Source organism: Microcaecilia unicolor, chromosome 6, assembly GCF_901765095.1.
Source record: "Microcaecilia unicolor chromosome 6, aMicUni1.1, whole genome shotgun sequence".
NCBI classification, from domain to species: domain Eukaryota; kingdom Metazoa; phylum Chordata; class Amphibia; order Gymnophiona; family Siphonopidae; genus Microcaecilia; species Microcaecilia unicolor.
The window spans coordinates 32,340,452-32,361,716 of NC_044036.1; positions in this window are offsets into that span (position 1 = coordinate 32,340,452).

Consider the following 21,265-nt stretch of genomic DNA (forward strand, 5'->3'; position numbering starts at 1 on the left):
GCCCACCACCCTCACTTACTTTAGAAAAACAATTTCGAAGCGCCGGAGTGATAGGCAGCGCCTCGCGTTTGCCCTGCTACTAAAAATCTCTTCGACGTCGTTGGGCCTTCCCACATTGAGTCCCAACCTCCTCTGAGGTAACTTCCAATTACCACAAGGGCGGGCGGGACTCAATGTGGGAAGGCCCAATGACGTCGTCGAAGAGATTTTTAGTAGCAGGGCAGATGCGAGGCGCTGCCTGTCACTCCGGCGCTTCGAAACTGTTTTTTAAAAGGCAGGACAGGGTGGGAGCAGCGGGAGCAGAGCACCCCCCACCCGCTGACATCCGGGGCGCACCGCCCCACCACGCCGCCGTCGTGCACCGTTCGGAGAGAGGACTGGAGCTTGGGCGGTCGGGGCGGGGCGACCTCAGCCGCGCCGCGCGAGGCCCTATGCGGCCGCCTCACCTTAAGACTGGCCCTGCTCTGAAGGGTGGCCTGGCATTTGAGTACCAGCATCTTTTTTGCTAGAAAAAACCCACTGGTCCTGGAGCCTGACCTCACTGTGTGTGGGTGTCTCTCGCTCTGTCCTGTGCAGCAGGGGCATATCTGCGTGGGGCCACAGGGGCCTGGGCTCCCGCAGATTTCGCCCTGGACCCCCCTCCTGCCGCCGTGGGTACCTTTGCTGGCGGGGGACCCCAACCCCCACCAGCCGAGGTCAGCTTCCTCCTGCCACTGCGAGGTTTTTTAAGTTCATCGGGATTCGTCCTCCATCACTCTGTGCTGCTGTTCAAAGAAGCTGCTAGCTGAATGCAGTTTCGGACTGAGTCTGACGTCGCTGCTGCACGTTGTACATGAGTCTGATGTCCTGCACGTACAACGTGCAGCAGCGACGTCAGATTCAGTCCGAAACTGCATTCAGCTAGCAGCTTCTTTGAACAGCAGCACAGTGTGACGGAGGACGAATCCCGATGAAGAACTTAAAAAACCTCGCAGCGGCAGGAGGAAGCGGACCTCGGCTGGTGGGGGTTGGGGTCCCCCACCAGCAAAGGTACCCACGGGGGCAGGGGGGGGGGTCGGAAATGGCGGCGGCTGGGGGGGGGGGGGCTATAATGTGCCCCCTCACTCTGGCTTCGGCCCCCGCTACCGCCGACTTTCAGATACGCCCCTGCTGTGCAGGGCTTTTTTTTCAGGTGGTACTTGGGGGTACTGGCTGCTAAAATTGACCCCTGGAACCCAAGTTGTAATGAAAGAGCTCAGATTGTACACACCAATTCTGCCTTGTCATAGATTCTGTGCCTGGCTGTGGGGTGGGCACCTCAGTGATCACCCCACCCCCTGAAGGGTGGCCTAGCATTTGACTACTGGCACCTTTTTTTTGCTAGAAAAAACGCACTGCCTATGAGAATCTACTGGGTATTTCCTGGGGACTCAGCCTGGCCACAAAGCTGGAAGGACTATTGGTCTTATCTTGAACTAGCATTGCTACCACAACCCTAGCAGCAGAGGGTAACCTAGCAGCACTGTCAGATATATATGGGGGGGGGGGCACTGATACTTCCAACTCCACCCCTTTCAGTCCAGCTGGGGCGAGAGATAGGACAAGAAAGCAGCCACGCCCAGACCCTACCATGTAGAAGCAGAAGCTCCTCCTCTCTTTGTTTGGCGCGCGCTGCGCAGGGGAGTGGGTGGGACTATCTTACAGCATGCGCACTCCTGCTCGCAAGGAGACGCTTTCGGAGTGTGCGCACTGAAGCCAGAAGGGGGAAGAGGGCGTTGGTTAGGAACCGCTTCCGAGCATGCGCATTTCTCCGTTGACGTCACGGGCGTTCTCACACTCTCTCTCTCTCTCTCTCTCTCTCTCTCTCTCTCTGGGCACGCGCAGTACCTCCTGTCCCACTCACGCCAGTGCGCGGGATGCTCGGAGCATGCGCAAGTTGTCTCGCTCTGGGGGTGGGGCTGGGTCTGTTGGCGCGGGTCGCGGGAGTTTCTTTGTTGCAGAAACATTAGAGAGAAAGGTTGATATACAGAGGGTACTTAGTTGCATCTACCAGTGTGGCTTAAATCCAGGCATTTGGGGGCTTTTAAAGACCTAAGAGTTCAGGGATTCAAAATCTTGTTATGGGGTCCAGGGTCGTATATGAGTACTGACCTGCGACCCAGAAATCAACTCTCCTATTAAATTAGCTTTAAAAATGAGCTAGGGAAACTGACTTTTGATTAGCCTAAGAGATGGCAAGAGAAATACTCCTAGAAGCCATCCTGGATCTACGATTTTTCTGACCAGATTGAGCCACTTAGGTTTACTCTATTATATATAGGGGCTTGAAGTTCTGATTTCCCAGTTGCATTCCCTAAGAAAAGTAGTAGCTGTGTTAGGCCACTTCTTTTATTTTACTTTATTTCTATTGATTACTTAAGAAAAGTAAAACTCCCAGCTCCCCACATGCAATAGGGTAAACCCAGGCTGATCGATCCGGAGCCAGCAACCTTACCTGGCTGTGGAGTGGGTCAGGAGAATATCACCCATGCTTTTTGTTTTAATGAGTCACAAGGTGATTGATAATGGGTGAATCACCCTCTACAATTCATAAAACCTTAGGTTATCACAGCTGGACAGAATCTCTTTGGCACTTTCACAAGAAATATCTCATGAATTCTAGTTCATAACTATTGTTCTTCTGCCCAAGGTTTTTATTAAAGACTGTTTCACCTGTTTGTTTCTGAGGCTATAAATGATGGGGTTTAGAACACTCCTAGTTGGGCCCCAAAAATAAATAAATAATAATTTGGCCATTTGAAAAGCCAGCTAGCTAAAATATTAGGGTGGAGTTTTAAAAAAATGAAGTTATATGGTTAGTGCCACCACCAACTGAATAACTGATTCTGAATTTGAGCTCAAGAAGTATTAGAAACAGACCATCACACATTGATACTTTTTATAACTTACATTTACATGGTGTTTTCATTGTTCTAGACCCAGCTACACTCAGAGGAAAAGAGTCTTAGTTGTGTTTTCTGAAGAAAGACTCCATGTAAACTCTTTCTCCGTGCTTAATGTTTGAGCCTTGCTCTCCCAGTTGGTCATAATAAGTGTCCCTAGTAGCTCGACCTGATGAGCATCTTTAATTGACCACATGGGCATTCACTGCTTGCTTCCTCTGTTTATTACAAGTAGGGCTGCCGGAAGGTGTAGATGGGCACCCACCTCAGGTGGTTGGGTTGGGGGGGGGGGGGGGGGATTGCACTGTAGTACCAGCATTCTGACTGTTGTGGATGTAAGTTGTGCTGGAGCTTACTATTGTAAGGGAATGGTTATTTATTTATTGGTTACATTTGTACCCCACATTTTCCCACTTATTTGCAGGCTCAATGTGGCTTACATAGTACTGTAATGGCGTTCGCCATGTCGGCTGATAACAAATACAAGGTTATATTGTTGAAGATTGCCTATTGTCCAGTACGATCATTGGTTATGCGGTGTTGCTGATTGTGGGGGGATTATGGTGGATCGGTGGGGTAAGCCTTCTTGAAGAGGTTGGTTTTTAGTGATCTCCTGAAATTTAGATGGTCATAGATTATTTTCACAGCTTTTGGAAGTCCATTCCTTAGTTGTGTGCTTATGTAGGAGAAGCAGGATACATAAGTTGTTTTGTAGTTAAGTCCTTTGCAGTTAGGGTAATGTAAGCTTAGGTATGATCGTGATGATCTGATTCTGTTTCTGGTTATCTTTTAATGACTCAGTCAGCTGCATCCTTGGAAGAGGTTCAGTCACCCATGCTTTCAAAATGGGAGGCATGGAGGACACCCATTATTCCTATGAGCGTCTCTAGTATTTAACATGTGCTAATCAGTGCGCGCTAAAAATGCTACTGCGCCTTTGTAAAAGACCCACTCTCTAAGAAACCTAGGGGAAAATATTCAGCTGGCAGCATTCAGTGGGGTTTTTTTTTGTCCGCTGCCTGTGTTATGCTCCGAGATTCAATGCAATATTCAGTACTTAACCGCCGAAGCAAAACTGGAAAGAAATAGGCCTGAGTTTTTTGCGGTTGGCTTTGTTCGATTTGTCTGGTTATCTTAGGCAGTTAAAACTGCTGAATATTGGTACTGGTTGGTGCTGAACATCAGTGAATTGCCCCACACAAATGGAATTAGAAAAGGTACAGAGAAGGGCGACGAAAATGATAAAGAGGATGGGACGACTTCCCTATGAGGAAAAGTTGAAGCTGCTAGGCAGGGGCTTATCTAGACCTGACATTTTGAGGGGGGCCAGTTAAAATGGGGGGGCACTAAGCATACAGGTTGAGTAGTGCTTGGTATTCTGCTAAATAATGCTTTACAGTGTTCTTGATGATGGGTTACTAAGTACACAAGTCAGTCTTGCATCAATATAAACTACATACACATTTATAGAAACCTTGGAAACACTGACCTCCAGCCCACTCCAACTCCTCCCCCCGAGCATTGTCCTTTGACTGCCTGGTGGTCCGTGGTGACAACCCCCTCTCCCGGCCCCCCTACCTTTCATTGGAGGAGGGACGCAGCATGCCTGCCTCCCTCCTCTTCCAGTCGACGCCGCTTCAAAATGGCGGTGCCCAGCCCCACCCATTGCATCCTGGGATGCGCTGGGCGAGGCTACAGACCATGTATAATTTTGTGTCATCTGCGAATTTAATTACCTCACTAGTTACTCCCATCTCTAGGTCATAGATAAATATGTTAAAAAGCAGCAGTCCCAACACAAACCCCTGTGGGACCCCACTAACTACCCTTCTCCACTGAGAATACTGACCATTCAACCCTACTCTTTGTTTCCTATCTTTCAACCAGCTCTTAATCCATAGTAATACCCTACCTCCGATCCCATGACTGTCCAGTTTCCTCAGGAGTCTTTCATGAGGCACTTTGTCAAACGCCTTTTGAAAATCCAGATACACAATATCCACCGGCTCCCCATTGTCCACATGTTTGTTCACCCCCGCAACCTCCCAGCTAATCAGAAATCACATTGGCCATTGATTAATGGTCTCAATAGATCAGGTACAGAAGCTTTATAAAGGGGTCTTTTTATTGAGCTGCATTAAGCAGTTAATATGCAATTTTCAGTGCTGTAGATAGTAGTATGGGGCTGCCCTGTGCTAAAGAAGAAACTTTTGCATTAAAAATCCTGCATTAGCTATCTAACACAAGAGTGGATTTTGTGGCATAGACAGGCAGAAGTTTACCCAGCTAGCATATGGGTCGGTTCCACATACTGGCTGTTATGATTGCCAATAATACAGCTGAATGTACCACCACCTCAAGAGGAGGTGGTAAATGCAGCAGCGCTGTCGGCAGTCCAGTAGCTTGGCTACAGCGCTCTATCATGGATGCACCTCTACCTCTCTGATTCTGCCTCTCCATGCATGTCTCTGATTCCCCCAGTCACAAGTCTGAAGCCAGCCCTGAGTTCCCGACACATCCTGTTGACCACCCTGAGTTCCTGATATATCCCGTTGACAGCCTTGAGTTCCTGATACATCCCATTCAAAGCCCTGAGTCCCCAATCACAATCCTGAAGACAGCCCTGAGTCCATGATATATCCTAATGACAATCTAGAGCTTTTGACATATCCCAAGGCAACCATGAGTCATCAATCACAATCCTGAAGATAGTACTTAGTCTCCAACACTGCACCTGACAGCTAGTGGGCAAAAGAACCATTTTGGATGATGGTGCTGGCCAGCAGCAGAGAGTGATTGCTGTGGCTTGGGACCCCCTGAACTACCAGTGAAGCCTCCAACTAGGTCCCACGGAGGGTCAGGGGATAGGTGAGATATCTGGAGAGTCAAAGTTGTTGTATCATGGGGTGGGGTAGATCCCAGTGAGGGATGTGTTGGGGTCTCAGCGCTGTCTTTAGAATAGTGATCAGGGACTCTTGGCTGTGACTGGGAGTATTAGATGATGGATCAGAGATATCAGACTTTGACGTGGGGGATTAGCTTGGGGGAAGGATGAAGAAAAGGGGGTTTGCCACCTCTTCAGCTTTATTTATTTTGAGTAAGCAGCACCATATTACATGCAGTTCCAGAAAATGAGGGTGCATTAACTCATTGCCCTGTGCATTAAATGTAGGGAAGATGCAAGACACCCCCCCACTGCATTTACTGTGAAGGCTTTGTATTTATCATACTTTAATTTTTGTGTTAAATGTGCAGTAGCTGCAAAGACTACCCCAGCTTTGTAAAAAGGCCCCTAAATTATATATATTCAAACCCAGGAAGAATCTTTTCACCTTGACAAACATGGCTAGAAAGAGAAAATTCCAGACTATTTACAGTTAATTTTCTCATTGAGTTGTAAATATCACATGATTTCATCATCAAATACCCAGGCACTGTGCACCCAGGGGTGGTGTGATCGCTGAGGGACCCACCCTACAATAGCCAGGCCCCCTGCAACCAGTCACAGAATCTATGGCAAGGCAGAATTGGTGTGTAGAGCCTGAGCTCTTTCATTAAAACCTGGGGTCCATGGGTCAGTTTTAGCAGACAATGGAAAAGGTACCAGTACCTCCAAGTACCCCTTCAAAAAAAAGCCCAGGTTCTACCCAAGGGGAGGGAAGATAATCAGAGATAACAAGTCTGGTGTTCGACTGGAGTTTGGATTGCTACTCTGACATTTGCCAAATTAACATTACATCCCAATTTTACTCAGAGAATTCAGAAATGGTTCAGTTTATCAGTTAACATTACACTGTGGTTGCTTTTGCGCTAGTACAGTATTTTTTCACGGAGAGAGTAGTGGATGCTTGGAATGCCCTCCCGCGGGAGGTGGTGGAAATGAAAACGGTAACAGAATTCAAACACGCGTGGGATAAACATAAAGGAATCCTGTTCAGAAGGAATGGATCCTAAGGAGCTTAGCCGAGATTGGGTGGCAGAGCCAGCCGGTGGTGGGAGGCGAGGATAGTGCTGGGCAGACTTATATGGTCTGTGTCAGAGCCAGTGGTGGGAGGCGGGTCTGGTGGTTGGGAGGCGGGGATAGTGCTGGACAGACTTATACGGTCTGTGCCCTGAAGAGAACAGGTACAAATCAAAGTAGGGTATACACAAAAAGTAGCACATATGAGTTTGTCTTGTTGGGCAGACTGGATGGACCATGCAGGTCTTTTTCTGCCGTCATTTACTATGTTACTATGTTACAGTGTAGCAGATATCAGTTGTGTTCATATTGCCTCATGGAAATAAAGTTAAAAAGGTAAGCCATGGCGGTAGCCACACACAACTTCAATGCTAGCTTCCACCAACCAATTGTAGATGTTGTTTTACACTCTTAGACGACCTTTTCTAAAAGTGTACGTGAAAAAGAACCTGATGTTATATAAATAAGTATCTTTAGGAACTTACTGTAGTTTGCATGAAGCAAGGAATGAGTTACAAGGTTTACACTTACACACACATTGACATACATACTTCATCCATACTACTATCATTTCTATAGCGCTACTAGATATATGCAGCACTGTACACTTGAACATGAAAAGACAGTCCCTGCTCGACAGTTTACATTCTAAACAGGGACAAGTAAGGGAATTACTAATGGGGAATGACAAAAAAAGACATTGGTACTGAACAAGTGAATATGGGTTAGGAGCAAAAAGCAGCATCAAAAAGGCTGACTTTTAGCCTAGGTTTGAAGACAGCCAGAGATGGAGCTTGACATACTGGCTCAGGAAGTCTATTCCAGGCATATGCTGCAGCAAGATAAAAGGAACGGAGTCTGGAGTTAGCAGAACAGGAGAAAGGTGCAGGTAAGAGAGTTTTACTTGATGAACAGAGTTCACGGGGAGAGAAGAGTGGAGAGGTACCGAGGAGCTCCAGAGTGAATGCACTTGTAAGTCAATAAGAGGAGTTTGAACTGTATGGGGAAACAGGGAGCTAGTGAAGTGACTTGAGGAGAGGGCTAATATGAGCGTAGCGACCATGGCGGAATATAAGTTGTGCAGCAGAATTTTGAACTGAGTGAAAGAGAGAGAGAAGGCTTATCAGGAGACCTATGAGAAGCAAGTTGCAGTAGTATAAGTGAGAGGTAATAAGAGTGTGAATAAGGGATTTGGTAGTGTGCTGTTGAGAAAGGAAAGGACAATTTTGGTGATATTATAGATGCAATCTCCTGTTTCTGCCTGGGCGGATCGCAACAGTAGAGGGAAAGCTTCAGGACAGCTGAAGGCAGCTGACAAGGATGTGTACTGTGCCAGGAAATAAAAAATGTTAAAGAACACCGCTTAGGAAGGGAAAGAGATGGACTTTTGTTGGGAGAAGGAGGAAGAGAGGATCAGGGACCCCTTCCTTAATTTCTGCCCTGGCCCCACCAAAACCAGCCCTGGATACAATCAAAGAGAGAAGGAAGGGAGATGGACTGTGGTGGGGGGGAAGAGATTCCACCAAAGGGCATCAGGAACCCCCTCCTTAATTTCTGCCCTGGGCCCCACCAAAACCAGGGCCGCCGAGAGGGGGGGGACAGGGGGGACAAAAGTCCCGGGGCCCGGGCCTCCAGGGAGGCCCGGCGCCGCCCGGCCCGCCCTCCGTCACTCCCAGAACTAACCTTAAGCCTCCTTTCACTTCGCAGCAAGCAGCAGCAGGTCAGGCCACTCCTTCCTTCCATGTCCCGCCCTCGCCTGACGTAACGTCCGCGAGGGCGGGGCACGGAAGGAAGGAGGAGAGGTCTGCCCTGCCGCTGCTTCCTGCGAAGTGAAAGGAGGCTTAAGGTTAGTTCCGAGGGCCTGGCCCGATAGCGGGTCGAGGGGGCCCGGCGATCTCGGGTGGGCGGGGGGCCCGGGGCGGCCTTGTCCCGGGCCCGGCTCCGGCTCTCGGCGGTCCTGACCAAAACTAGACCTGGATGTGATCAGAGTGAATCAGAATGATTTGCTAAACAGATGGCTGTCCACCCCTTATATTGTAAGAGAAAAACTGAATAACCTATTTGTTTACAGAATCAGACCAGAGTGGGGAAAAGGTTGACTAAAGACAGTAAAGATGGCTGTCCACCCCTTATATTGTAAGAGAAAAACTGAATAACCTATTTGTTTACAGAATCAGACCAGAGTGGGGAAAAGGTTGACTAAAGACAGTACATAGAAAACATCTTTTATCCACTGGGCAGATGATATTTCCGACTGAGGAGAATTGTATAATGGCTAAAGTTTATGCCACACAGACAAGGAGAGTGGTAACAGACAGATGTGGAACAGTATCTTCCCAGGGAGATTGGGGCATAAGTGAGTACATACAAGGTGAACCATGGGGAAGGTAAGGCATAGTGAAGATTTAGAAGAAGAGTTTAAATTAGGAAAATATGAGGTACCTGTGGAGGTCACAGAATCCTGGCTATGCCTCACTAACCTCTACACAAGCCAGAGATCTTAGAGAGAGACCCATGAGGGGAAGAGGAGGAGATTTCTCAAGAGGGCCAGTGAGCAAGAAAATATTCTGAATGGTCTTGACAGACCAGGAGTCTCAGGATCAGGCTGGGGAGGGTAATATGCAACGGGAATCAGGAAAAAGAGTAACAGATTCAGGAAAAAGAGTAACAGATTGTCAAGGTTTTCGGAGTGGTGGTGATGCAACAGATAGGCAGGACTGTAAAACCCATAATGAGACTAAACACAACAGCCCTGGAACTTTGCAGATAATACAAAAAACAACTAACTGCCTCTCATCCATACAAGAAAGGACAATTTGGATCTGGGGTGTGAGAAAAGAAAAAGATTATAATGTGAAAGCTGAGTAAGAGAAAGTAATTTAAAAAAATGATCATTTTGTGGAGAAACTTTAGAAAGGGAGTGTGTAACCCATATACAGTGGGGGAAATAAGTATTTGATCCCTTGCTGATTTTGTAAGTTTGCCCACTGACAAAGACATGAGCAGCCCATAATTGAAGGGTAGGTTATTGGTAACAGTGAGAGATAGCACATCACAAATTAAATCCGGAAAATCACATTGTGGAAAGTATATGAATTTATTTGCATTCTGCAGAGGGAAATAAGTATTTGATCCCCCACCAACCAGTAAGAGATCTGGCCCCTACAGACCAGGTAGATGCTCCAAATCAACTCGTTACCTGCATGACAGACAGCTGTCGGCAATGGTCACCTGTATGAAAGACACCTGTCCACAGACTCAGTGAATCAATCAGACTCTAACCTCTACAAAATGGCCAAGAGCAAGGAGCTGTCTAAGGATGTCAGGGACAAGATCATACACCTGCACAAGGCTGGAATGGGCTACAAAACCATCAGTAAGACGCTGGGCGAGAAGGAGACAACTGTTGGTGCCATAGTAAGAAAATGGAAGAAGTACAAAATGACTGTCAATCGACAAAGATCTGGGGCTCCACGCAAAATCTCACCTCGTGGGGTATCCTTGATCATGAGGAAGGTTAGAAATCAGCCTACAACTACAAGGGGGGAACTTGTCAATGATCTCAAGGCAGCTGGGACCACTGTCACCACGAAAACCATTGGTAACACATTACGACATAACGGATTGCAATCCTGCAGTGCCCGCAAGGTCCCCCTGCTCCGGAAGGCACATGTGACGGCCCGTCTGAAGTTTGCCAGTGAACACCTGGATGATGCCGAGAGTGATTGGGAGAAGGTGCTGTGGTCAGATGAGACAAAAATTGAGCTCTTTGGCATGAACTCAACTCGCCGTGTTTGGAGGAAGAGAAATGCTGCCTATGACCCAAAGAACACCGTCCCCACTGTCAAGCATGGAGGTGGAAATGTTATGTTTTGGGGGTGTTTTTCTGCTAAGGGCACAGGACTACTTCACCGCATCAATGGGAGAATGGATGGGGCCATGTACCGTACAATTCTGAGTGACAACCTCCTTCCCTCCGCCAGGGCCTTAAAAATGGGTCGTGGCTGGGTCTTCCAGCACGACAATGACCCAAAACATACAGCCAAGGCAACAAAGGAGTGGCTCAGGAAGAAGCACATTAGGGTCATGGAGTGGCCTAGCCAGTCACCAGACCTTAATCCCATTGAAAACTTATGGAGGGAGCTGAAGCTGCGAGTTGCCAAGCGACAGCCCAGAACTCTTAATGATTTAGAGATGATCTGCAAAGAGGAGTGGACCAAAATTCCTCCTGACATGTGTGCAAACCTCATCATCAACTACAGAAGACGTCTGACCGCTGTGCTTGCCAACAAGGGTTTTGCCACCAAGTATTAGGTCTTGTTTGCCAGAGGGATCAAATACTTATTTCCCTCTGCAGAATGCAAATAAATTCATATACTTTCCACAATGTGATTTTCCGGATTTAATTTGTGATGTGCTATCTCTCACTGTTACCAATAACCTACCCTTCAATTATGGGCTGCTCATGTCTTTGTCAGTGGGCAAACTTACAAAATCAGCAAGGGATCAAATACTTATTTCCCCCACTGTATGTTCACGTGATTGTAGATCAAGTCTACAGAATTCGGATATGCAGGCCAAACTTTGAACATACAGACAGATAAAAATGTCAGAGACCCCATCAACTGTGTCTTCAGCAGTAGCCAACATCCCCAGCAGAGACACATGTTCTAGAAAACACATTAAGGCAGCACCAAGACCTGGGGACAGCTCTCAACTAAAGCTACAATGATCTCACACACCCATCACTGCAAGTAGTCCAGGAGCCTACACCTCCATGGCAGGGAATGCAGTCCTGGACCAGAGGTCTGCAAGGGTGGGAGGTTATGACAGCATGGTAAGGCCCTGGGCCTGTTACCTCTCTCTCAGCTGTGGCTGGCACATACACTAATGACCCCTGTTCCTGGGGCCCGAGGAAGAGTTCTGCAGGGCTTTAATAGACACAGGAAGAAAGCAATGTTAAGTATTAAAAATCTTTATATAATACACACACACATACACAAAGACCCTTAATGAACAGTAAAAACATGACAACCCTATCTAGGCTGAAAGAACAAAGGCAAGACAAAGCATCAGCCAGCTGTTCAGAAAACAGGTGTGTTAAAAAGAAGTGTGGGCCTGCAGGGTCACCACCCCCCTCACACGAAGCAAGAAGGATATCAAGTCCTTGGTGTCTCCCTTCACCCCACACCTTGTATTCCACCTGGCAAAGGTAGACTAGATAAAGTCCAGATAAATGGAAGAGCGGGGGGGGGGGAGGGGGGTTGTCACAGCTAGAACATTCCCACAGGAAAGCTCTGCCAAATGCAGTGAGCAGCCAGAGGGTTGACCTGCCCCCTGCTACTTTAGCTTGCCTTATTACATGAAGGCTGTGACCTCCCACTGCCAACCCCTACAGAAAGGGGGGGGGGGGGAAGAGACTAGTGACCTTACATGCCCACACTGCACAAAATGACCATATATCACAGAGCCTATATGTACCACCTAGACGTATGGTTATGATACAAGATATTGAAATCCTGGCTCATGAATACACAAAGCCCAGTTCCCAGCCCCTTCACCTCAGATATTAATTCACCCATCAGTACATGTCGTAGCATACATAATGGCGGTAATTTCAAGTCTTAGCACATGGTATAGTTCATGTCATCTTTCTCCCAGGGTGGATGCTGGAGAGAGCCCAAGGGGGCATTGCCAGTGCTAGAAAATTGTAGCAGTGGACAGGAGGCGAGAAAAGCCGACTCCGCTTGGCTAAGCTGGGGGTTGTACTCTGGCATTGGACTGTAGGGGGTGAAGTACAGAGAGTGCTGGCAGGCAGGACCAGGGTTGAAGGAGGGGAATGGGTTATAGTTCACTTGAGGGAGGCAGTTGTAGTTGGTAGACGGAGTGAATATTTCCCCCCTCTGGGCACAGCTGGCATGGACAGGGTATCCTTGTGAGGGAGGCATCAATGGGTTCCCATAGTTTGGCACCTAGGAAAGAAGGAGAGCAAATTCAAAAGTTAAGAAGCAAGAATGGATAGGCCGCATCTCCACTCAGACACTTATTACACCTCTGCCTCTATCAGTGTAACCTGCACTAGGGTATTACACATATGACCCCCACCCCCCCAAACTCCCAATCCCAACTCTGCCACCATCTCACACTGTGTAACCTTCAGTATGGAGTCACTAAGAGCTGCGACACCTGCAGACCCAACTTAGTCCCACAGCTCTCACCATAGCCCTCACCCTGTAGACTTGAACGATTGACCAGCTCTCACATTTAAACTTACAAGCAAAGGGTGTTCTCGCTGTCCAATTCACACAGATAACCAGTACTGAAAGGCTGGAGGGGAAGTCAGAACTAGATCTTGCAATTTTATATCTCAGATTTACAGCCATTCTTGACCTCCCAGAAACCATCAAGACAAGCTATTTCCACATCAAAACATTTCAAGGGTAAGCACAGAGCTCTGAGATAATATCATACAACATCCTAGTCATTCACAGGATCCAGTGATACCTGGTGTCCCTTACCTGTGCTTTCCAGGAAGCCTGGTCCAGCCAGACATCATCTTTGTGAATCCGCTTTAACTTCATTCTTCTGTTCTGAAACCAGGTCTTCACCTAGAGAAGGGAGTTATGGAACAGATTGTGAGCCCACCAGGGACAGGAAGATACTGACTGTACCCATTAGATTATCTAAGTTTGTAATATGTGGTACAACAGAAAGACAGCATCTCAAGAATCAAAGTGAAAGGAGGCAAAGAAGCCGACAGGTCCGTTTAACAGAGTTCTAATCCCCAGCTCTATCATGCTGTACATTTGCAGTTTTGAAGGAGTCACTTTACCTACCCCTACTACTTATTTCTCTAGCGCTACTAGATGTACGCAGTGCTGTACACTTGAACATGAAGAGACAGTCCCTGCTCGATAGAGCTTACAATCTAACCCCCCCTTTGGCTTAACTTGACAAGGTTCAGGTGGTGACAGTCATAACACACCAGTAATAGGTATAGACTGGTTTCTACATCTGAAGTAGATGTTTTGAGTTGGGAAATTTAAGGATCTGATTTGGGTGAAGACTAGGGGAAGGGGGGATGAAGGTTGGTATGTGCTGCATAGCCCATAGTCCCCAGTACCTGTTTGGCTGTGAGCCCCAGGGCCATGGCCACCTGTTGCATCTGAAGGGGTGTCAGGTAGGGCTGTCTCTGGAAATGCTGGTTTAGGGCCCAAAGCTGCTCTTGAGTGAACACCGTGCGGAATTTCGGCCTTCTGCCTGCCTTCCTCTCCCCCTCCCCAGGGCTCAGGGAGGAGGGCTCCGCTTTCATCTTGGCTGGGGCAAGGAGGATGTTGGATTCAGGAGAGGCAGAGGCCTGCCATGCTGCTCAGAGAGAAACCAATTACCAAAAACATTATAAAAAGTCCGGGTTAAACGTAAGTCATGTAAAATAAAAATAGCAAAATATTGTGAAAAGGTCACACATTTCAGCTTTAGCTAGTCAGAAAAGTTGCACAGCAAGAACACGTTAAGGTTTATATTTGATCTATGGTTACCATTTCCCATCCTTAAAAAAAGAGGACACTTGACCCGCCCATGGCCACCCCATTCCACACCCTCGCCCCGCCCATTTGTCACACCTCGCCCCGCCCCCTGTCGCATTTTCCTCTCCCCCTGGTCACCTCCCCTCCCTCCGGCCCTGTCACCACCTCTCCCCTTACGATCTTCCCTGGTGGTCTAGTGACTTCGACGCAGGAAAGAGCCCCCTCTTTCCTGCCCGGGGCTGCTCTGCATTCTGTATGCTGCCTGTGACGGTCTCGGTGAGATTCAAAATGGCCGCCGAGAATTGAAGCGGTCTCGCAAGACTTCAATTCTCGGCGGCCATTTTGAATCTCGTTGCGACCGTCACATCAGCATACATGATGCAGAGGAGCGCGCCGGGCAGGAAAGAGGGGGCTCTTTCCTGGGCCGAAGTCACTAGACCACCAGGGAAGATCGTGAGTAAGGAGAGGGGAGGTCCGCCGCCCGCACGTCAGCCCGCCCATTTGTCCAGAAAGAAATCCGGACAAACGGGCAGGCTGGCCAAAATCTGTCCGGACGCCCGGACATGTCCTCAAAAAGAGGACACATCCGGGTAAATCCGGACGTATGGTAACCCTAATTTGATCAGACTGAAAATTCTCCCACCCCTAACTCAGTTACAGGCTAGAGATTTTGGGACGATCCTGATGCATTATGGGGCCTGATCCCGTTCATTGAAATAAATGCTTTAAATCCCATGCTGCTTTAGGTTGCAAATTCAATGCCAGAACTGGTAAAAAAAAAAAAAAAAGTCTCCAGCCTGAACTGGCTAACTTGGCATCTCTGCTCACTGGACTAGTAAGATCTTGGGACAGAACTGACATCAGATCCCAGGACCTATTTTCCTAACCTAGACCCTTTCTTGCAAATTCATAAGCAGTAATATCTGACCAAGCAAGATGGAGGGAGATAAGGATAGGATTTAGGATCAATTTCTCCTAAAAGTACACAGGACATTAAAGAGTACTAAAACAGAACATGCTTTTGCATAGTTACATAGATAGCTATGACAAGAAACAGGAGAAGGGACAGAGACACAATGAATTATAAATTCACTAAGAAAAAGATTTCTATAAATGCCCAACTTTACACCAACCAGGAACAGAGGAAAACTGGTCTCATGCTTCCTTTTTGCAGGGGATCAGGCTCCAGAAGCAATTTGGCACTTCTGCTAGTCTTATTCCCAAGTTTCCCTTCCCTTGGGCCCACTGCTTAGGCATATATGCTACATTTAAATTAAATTAGCTTCCCTCAGGATAAAACACCCACCCACACTCCAAAGATAATAAAATAAGCATGATCAAAGCCAAGTAATCATGTTACACAAACAGCTGAACACAAGGAGAACCACAACTCAGCCCTGTCCACCACCCTCTCCCCAAAGGAAAGTTTGACCCAGTACAGGGCACTCAGTCCCCTCTTCTTCCTAGGTACAGGGCAGTAAACACAGACATCAACTCACCTGAGTCCTGGCTTCCTAAGCCCTCTGGGTTTGGGGTGAGGCCAGCTTCAGCCTGTTGGGGGTTAGGGAGGTCTGGCACAGATTGAGCTGACCCCCAATAACATTCCTCATGGTAGCCCAGGTCGTTATTCCCCTGGTAGAGCTGAGGTCCAGGTATGGGCAGAGGAACAAACATCCCAAGACAAGTCTAAGAAAATAAAATGGGGGAAAAAAATACAAACAAAGCAACAGCACAACCTGCCAAGATCAACTAATATTCTAAGGGCTTCTTTTTCAGCTTTATAAAGGCTGGACCCCCCCCCCCCCCCCCATCCCATTAACAACTCTTCTATGCAGAAACCTTGGGAAGGGGGGGGGGTGGCTGGGATGAGACACAATCCCATTCAGGATCAAGGTTTTCTTTTACAAACCTTAGAAACATCTAACTGAAGGGGTTTCAAAGGAAAAGAAACTTCTAAGCCTGGAAGGAGCTGCTCTGTTTAGTGATAGAAAAGGAGGTGTGACATACAAAAATGACCTAATTACCTGAATATGTGTGAGCAGGGACTGTGCAAGAGGGTTGAGTGTGTCTGTAAACACATCCCACCATGAGATTGGAAGGACTGTGTAGGGGGAATGAGTGTGTCTGTAACACATGCTGCCATGAGACAGCAGGGACTGTGCAGGAGGGCTGAGTGTGTCTGTAACACATGCTGCCATGAGACTACAAGGACTGTGCAAGGGGGCTGAGTATCCCTGCCTGATTTTCTTCTTAGTTCTCCTTATGATTCTCTAATGAAACACTGGGCACATGTAGTTCAAAGCTGAAGCCATCCCTGAGCTGAAGTGTCTGTTTATCAACACTTAATTAACAGGTTCAGGTGCCTCAGATCACTTGTTAGAAAAGTCTTTCCTGGGCCCCCCTGCAGAATACCTGAGGCTTTGCCCTCCCTGAACACTATTTCTAAACACTTTTGTTCACCAGAAACTAAGATTTGTATTTCAATGCCCTGATTAGAGGTGTGAGGGCTGAGAAGTTAACATAGGCAGCTGAGACACCTGGGTCTAAAAGTTCTCAATAGCACACAAATAATACAATAATAACACAACACATGGTATTTTAATATGGCACAACTCGGCCGCAGCTTTATTTAGATACAACACATCTTAACCATGGGTTAACCATAGCTTAACCCAAGCCTATCCAGCCTCTGGCTCATTGTCCAACCTAGTCCGCCGTCAAGCAAGACTGACCAATCATACACAGAGCTCCGCGCCGCCCAGCAAGGGAGCTCAACTGTAAGCGCAGCTGCCCCAGCTGCCTAGCTTACACCATCAGGCTTGGGTACCCCGCCACTAGGCCAGGGTAGCTCAGCTTGCCCCGGGCCACCCACACCAACAGCTGCGGCCTGTTGTGCCAAAATTACCTCCTCTATCACATTCTGTAGATCATTGTTAAACAGGTCATCACTCCTCTTGTAGCCATGCCTAAATGGGAGCTACCTGGTCTTGCCGCAGCTCTGCGTGCTGCCCACTTAATGAACGAGTGGCCGACGATCCACACCATTGGAGACCCTGCAATATAGAATAATGTGGAATTACATAGTTCGAGGGGGGGCCAGATTGCCGTGTGCCTTAACCTTGATGTATCCCCTGTAAGCATCGGACTTCCATCTACCTAATTTCTTAATGGATGGTGGTGGAAAGCCTAGAGCTGCTGCGCATGTGGCGGCTCCTATTCTAAAGGAATGCGTTACAAAGCTCCTCGGGTCGCGTCCTGCCTTCAACAAGCATTTGCGTAATACCGCGGAGAATTGGAATAGGGTTAAGGGGATATATCCTGGTGCACTAGAAGAGCTTCGTTACCATGAGGCCTCAGCGATAGGTATTTTCTGACATTTGCTACGGGGCACGTCTGTAACGAGTCTACCTGAGTCAGGGTAACTGTCTTCCCCTTGCCAAGATGGTCCATCTTAGATCTGTGGATTACGATCCGCAGTGTATTATCTGACAACTTAACCCCATTGAGCTGAAGCCCAACTCTCGCTGAGTTTTTCTTGGATGGAGCTACCAATTCGCATACCCTCAGCGCCCCATAGAAGGCCAATGTAAATGCTGCCCGGAAAAGCCGAGTCTCGAATTCTGATGTGCACACAGACTCCAGCGCAAGCCAGATTTCCAGCAACAAGTCATGCATGATTGGTAGTCTCCAATCTGGTCTAGCGCCGCGTTCGCGCCGCCAACCTTCTAGTAATTTTCTGACTAGAAACCTATTTTTTTGGGTCTCCCCATCCCTCTATCTTTCTGAAAAATGAGAATGCGGTCAGATAACTGGATACAGAGCTATAGGACCCTCCCTCCTGCTTCGCGTGTATGATGTAGTCCGCAATCGTGTTGTCTGGCACTGGGCCTTCCTGCCATCCCTGAGTATACAGGAAGGAACGGACTATCTGGTAGCCAGCTGTGTAAGTTGTCCACGTTCGCGGCGCCAGTGATTGTTTCAGCAATTGCCAGGCCTCGGGGCTCTGAACCTCCATAGATAGCTGGGTATCGGTTCTCCTTCCACCGTGGCTTGTGGTGCCAGTTTCCGGAACTCTTCCCACTTTGAACGAGAAAGAGTGTCAGCAAGTGGGTTGCTTGCGCCGGGAACATGTTTCACGCGCAACAATATATTGTTGAATATACACAGCATTACTAGCTCGCGCGCCAAGTCGACGACCCGCGGACATTGCGCAGTTTGCCTATTTATTATGTCTACCACTGCCCTATTGTCCGACCAAAAAACTACCCTCTTGTTGCTTAGTCTCGCTCTCCAAATGGCAACTGCTGCTACTATCGGGAATAGTTCAAGGAATGTGATATTTCTAGTGATGTGCTGTTCTTTCCAACTCGGCAGCCATACGTCCGCGCACCATTCTCCCTGGAAGTAAATCCCAAAACCGATGCTGCCAGCTGCGTCTGTATACAGCTGCAAGTTGGCATTGGATATCGGGGCATCTAGCCATACTACTCTGCCGTTGAAATCGCTCAGGAACATGTCCCAAATCCTGAGGTCATCCTTCATGGCCCTTATCATTCTGATATGGTGTGAAGGCTTACGCACTCCTGACATTGAGCTGGATAGCCTGTGCAGGACTGTCCGACCCATGATGATAACTCTGCATGCAAAATTGAGACTGTCCACCAATGACTGCATTTCACTCAGTGTAACCTTTTCTGTAGTCAAGGCTCCTGCTACTAGTGTTTTCAGCTTTTCAATCTTCTCCAGGGCAGTCGAGACACCATGTCGCAGGAATCCAGCTCAATGCCCAAGAACTGTAAACGCATACATGGATCGCATGTCTTCTCTTTCGCTAAGGGGATACTGAAAGATTGCGCTATCGCGCAAAATTGTGTAAGTGTGGACTGGCACGCTGGACTGGCCGCTGGTCCAACAAACAGGAAGTCGTCTAAGTAATGTATGATATTCTTTCTCCCCGAGGCTCTTTCTACTACTCAGTGCAAGAATGTGCTGAAACATTTGAATATAGAGCAGGACACCGAACAACCCATGGGCATGCACTTATCGTAATAGTATTGCCTTCAAACTTAAAACCTAGTATGGGGAAATTGTCCGGTTGCACAGGTAGGAGTCGGAATGCAGACTCGATGTCCGCTTTGGCCATGAGTGCTCCTTGTCCTGCTCGCCTCAGTAACTGTACTGCCATGTCGAACGTAGCGTATTGCACTGAGCTAGCCTCGGGGGGAAGAAAATCATTCACTGATCCGCCCGCCGGATAGGATAAATTGTGTATAAGCCTGTATTTCCCGGGTTCTTTCTTGGGAATGATTGCTAACGGGGAGACTATGAACCTTTCGAAAGGCTGATAGTGGAAAGGGCCCGCCACTCTCCTTAGTGATGCGCATCCTGGGTTCCATGTGCAAGCGCATTACTGAGGGGAAGTTTCCAGCTATTCTCCCACTTTGTGTGCCGTAGTATGGAATTCTGAATCCGTGTGCAAAACCTTCTTCAATTGTAACTGCATCCTTCCTACGCGGGTACTGTGCTAGCCTCGGGGGGAAGAAAATCATTCACTGATCCGCCCGCCGGATAGGATAAATTGTGTATAAGCCTGTATTTCCCGGGTTCTTTCTTGGGAATGATTGCTAACGGGGAGACTATGAACCTTTCGAAAGGCTGATAGTGGAAAGGGCCCGCCACTCTCCTTAGTGATGCGCATCCTGGGTTCCATGTGCAAGCGCATTACTGAGGGGAAGTTTCCAGCTATTCTCCCACTTTGTGTGCCGTAGTATGGAATTCTGAATCCGTGTGCAAAACCTTCTTCAATTGTAACTGCATCCTTCCTACGCGGGTACTGTGCTAACCAAGGCCGCATAGCAGCCAGGTTGACCGGGGAAGGAGCTTTCACTCTGTTATAAATAAGTACATAAGTAATGCCATACTGGGAAAAGACCAAGGGTCCATCGAGCCCAGCATCTTGTCCACGACAGCGGCCAGTCCAGGCCAAGGGCACCTGGCAAGCTTCCCAAACTGTGTGTCACAGTTGGGCGTCGGTTCTGTCAGGGGCTTTCTTAACGCACTTGCTGGCGGGATGTGGGGCTCCGCACGTGGCGCAAACATGCTTGAATTTACAGCTCTGTAAGGAACATATGGCTCTGTTGAAACGCCAACAAATCCCCTCCTGTGGCCCCAGTGCCCTCCCCGCGCCGTGTATCCCCCCGGGCCGAAAGGACCTACCTTGTGTGCCCCCTGCCACCCCTCTGTTTGTCATGGTGTACAGCCACAGGTCAACATCCTTCCATCTCCACCCTAATGCAGTGTCCTCGGCCATCCTGTCCCTATATTCCTCATCATATTTCAACCATCTGTATCCCTCATAATCCCTGTATGCTTGCATTATGCTGTGGCAGCTAAATAACAAGGCAAGTTTATAATTCTAAAACTGGATCTCCGGTCACCATACAACCTATATTTCTGAAATCCAGTAGATATATTTTAACCATAAAACTATTTATCAGACTAGTTCAGCGATCTTCCAAAGTCATGTGTCTCTGTATCTTATATCTAATTCCAAACAAATTATCCAAAAACCTCAGTGATGTTAGTCACTGCAACTTCAACTGCAGTGATATAATTAATATCAAAATCTTCATAGGTTCTTTACCACCTAACATTCTTTATATTTTTGAAAACTTTTTTCACTTATCTCATCTCGTTGTCGGACCCAGGGGGAAAGATGTCCGACATGCACGTTTCGCCCAAACCTGGGCTGTCTCAAGGACTTTCCCCTGCAAACACATAAACCCATAAGTTAAATTAATTCCCCATACTTCGGCTCTAAACCTCCGTCTGGGAGAAAAGTTCTAAAGAAGAATATA